The sequence below is a fragment of the Pholcus phalangioides genome, unplaced genomic scaffold (genome assembly GCF_987345545.1).
Source record: "Pholcus phalangioides strain wild (caught in Gottingen) unplaced genomic scaffold, Ppha-v1.0 ptg000003l_1, whole genome shotgun sequence".
Classification (NCBI taxonomy): Eukaryota; Metazoa; Arthropoda; class Arachnida; order Araneae; family Pholcidae; genus Pholcus; species Pholcus phalangioides.
The window spans coordinates 2,751,871-2,754,989 of record NW_028301596.1 but is presented as its reverse complement, the minus strand read 5'-3'; the positions used below and the strand labels follow the sequence as shown (position 1 = coordinate 2,754,989).

The 3,119-nt window shown below is 40.8% G+C and overlaps 1 non-coding gene across 1 annotated transcript; it reads left to right on the top strand.

Annotated features, from left to right (window-relative positions):
* The first annotated feature begins 489 nt into the window (after positions 1–489).
* Positions 490–563, top strand: TRNAT-AGU (transfer RNA threonine (anticodon AGU)). Its single transcript has one exon. It is a non-coding gene; the product is annotated as a tRNA-Thr (tRNA).
* The last annotated feature ends 2,556 nt before the right edge of the window (positions 564–3,119 follow it).

The following is a 3,119-nucleotide window of genomic DNA, read 5'->3' as shown; positions in this document are numbered from 1 at the left end:
CAGGACAACAACCGTCACGGTGGTAGACAAACATCTTACCTGCTCTAAAACACTCTATGTAATGTAGATGGCTTTTTTTCTCAGCCAGTGATATCAAGGAAACAGTTATTTTCCGGATATTATGCTGAGGTGAGCTCGGAAAGAAAAGTCATCACGTCTCCGCCGGGACTCGAACCAAGCCCACCAAGCCCTCTTGCATACCGGGCAGGCATGCTACCATCTACACCACTGGAGACACATGAATCTGGTATGCAAGAGGGCTTGGGTTCGAGTCCCGGCGGAGACGTGATGACTTCTTTCCGAGCTCACCTCAGCATAATATCCGGAAAATAACTGTTTCCTTGATATCACTGGCTGAGAAAAAAGCCATCTATATCTCTCTAAACCGTCCCACCCGGGGGCCATTTCCTGAAGTTAAGAGAAGCTACTAATGCCTCTACTTCAGCGCCTCACGACACAGTGCGTGAAATTAGGAAGGCAGATTCATGTGTCTCCAGTGGTGTAGATGGTAGCATGCTTGCCCAGTATGCAAGAGGGCTTGGGTTCGAGTCCCGGCGGAGACGTGATGACTTTTCTTTCCGAGCTCACCTCAGCATAATATTCGGAAAATAACTGTTTCCTTGACTCTATGTAATGTTTCATGATTCTAGTATCCCTATGAATACGTAAAAGACTCGTTTATTCCTTGAAATGATACACGTCTTGCGTATCCGTAGAAAAATGCGTGGGAGACATTTCTTCCTCGACATACATACGAGTTTTTTGTATACCTAGAAATTGCTTTTCCCGTTTCCTGGAAATGTTTCAAAATAAATCATCTTATATTTACTGTTAGTCACATCGCAAAAAAATATAAACAGGCTTTATTATTCTATTCTGTCAATATAATTATCTTCTGTCTATATGCTGGTACATATTCTCTACTGTCTAATATCACTCTCCTGTCAGAAAACATGGGGGACAATATTGTGACATAAAATGTATGCATTTGACATATAATCCTTATAAAAACTCGAATAAATAAACAAATATAAGTTATTCTTTTTTCCCCCTTAAAAAGTGTTTTCGAATATCAAGAAATCCGATTCGATCACTGTACAGGGTGTTCTGTTAATGGACCGATAAACTCAGAGGTTTGTTAGTAGGCATCAAGAGAGGAACAAAAACAGCGATGGAACACTGTATATTAACAGATCATTGAGTGATCCGCGGTGTCATTTCGGATCACTTAAGCGACCCGCGGCATAGTTCCAGAGTACGTAAGTGGCCCGCGACACGTTTTTTAACCAATGAGGTGACCTCCCCCCCCCCCCACACTACACTAAAGGTTTAGCTCCCTTGACATTGGTGCTCCTCTTCTAATCATGGACATGCAGTGCTCTTGACTCGAACAATATTGAAGTTCACTCCGTAACCCATATTTAGCAAGTCATCATACGAACTGGAAAGGGATGAATTGGATGAAACTGAACTGGTATTTATCACATGAGGATGAAACGGAGCTATCTCAGGAAGAGATTGGAACGGGAATCAAAAGCCATGTGTGGCCCTCGAGGTTTTTTGCAGCGTCCCACCGACGGAAAAGCTCACATAATTGCAGAGTTTTTAGGAAAGGAAAACTCCCCAAATGACAAAAATGAATCCCACCATGTTGAGAGGGTGAAAATCGCGAAAAACGCGTGCAGGCTCTGAGTCCAGAGGAGACGAAAGGTGGTAGTCTCAATCCGTGTGCCTTTTTCCTATGGGGTCACCTTAAATCCCTCGTTCATGCGAAGCCTGTGGGCATACCGGGGGAACTCGTACCGCGGATCGTCCTCGCTGCGGCAGACATCAAAAGCATACTTGGTATTATCTTCGAGCGCGTCCGTCTGGGAATCGTTTTTACGTCGTTGTAGACTGTGCAATGACGTCAGCGCGGCCGCCACTTCCAACAACTCTCGTAATAATTATTCAAATAAATCTTTTTGTAGTTATTATTGTACTTTCTTGTCGTTGCAGCGTGACGTCGAAACCTGCGGGCGCTTTTCGCTATTTTCAATCTCTCAACGTGGTTTTTGACACCATGTTCAGTTGCAGTTTTTGTTCCTCTTGATGTCTACTAACAACCCTCTGGGTTTGTCGCTTCATAAACAGAACACATTGTATATTATATTGAACGTTTTATCTAAGTTAAAATCACTTCTAGATCATATCGTCGTAATATAGCTACTTCAGCAAACACAAATTCTGGCCATATCGCAATTTACTGCCATTAATCAAACAACTGTTAAAATTTCGACGAAACGTTATTATTTAACTACTATTATTACTAATAAATATTTTCAATATCATACTACATTCACTTTTTCTATGCGGTACATTAATCAGAACCCCGCTCACAAATTTCAATCGAAGAATTATAACAGCTTTATTTCATAGGTGGCAGAAGTGATTCCAGTTCATTGATGTTGCTCCAAATGTCAGTGGTTCTCAACCGTTTTGAGCGCGACCCCCTTTCGAGAAGAATTTTATCGGCGAACCACCCTTAAATAGGATAACCATATTCTCCGTTTTCCGAGACAATCTATTCACTTTGTTTTTTAATCAATGTGCTTTAATTTCCGTAATCAATGATGAATGAAATCAAATATATATTTATTTATGTATTTAATACTAGCTATAATACCCGGCGCTGCCCCGGGTTTTCTTTAATGAGGATTTTTGGATCACGTGATATCTCCCTCTTTCTTTGAGGGACATGCAAACTGTATTGGTTAACTCCAAGTTAGCTAATATGGCGACTTCCTGCGCGACACATGAAATAAACAAATATAGATTTAAAGAAACGTAGAAATGAAAATATTTTTCCCCCTTTTTTAAAGGGCGCCATGTACAGGGTGATTATAAAAAAACTATACCGACATATGGGCCCCTAACTATCATACCATTCACAGAAACTGAATGAAATTTTGGCATAAGGTATTTTGAGGTATGCGCTCAAGAATGATATGGAAAACAACAGTGTCACTCTAACAGTTACGGTTACAGTGAGAAAATTTCGAAAATATCAAATGGCAACACCAAGTTTTTTGTATTGGAATGTGATCTCCATTGTGAAAACCCCTAAATAGCGTTCGAAC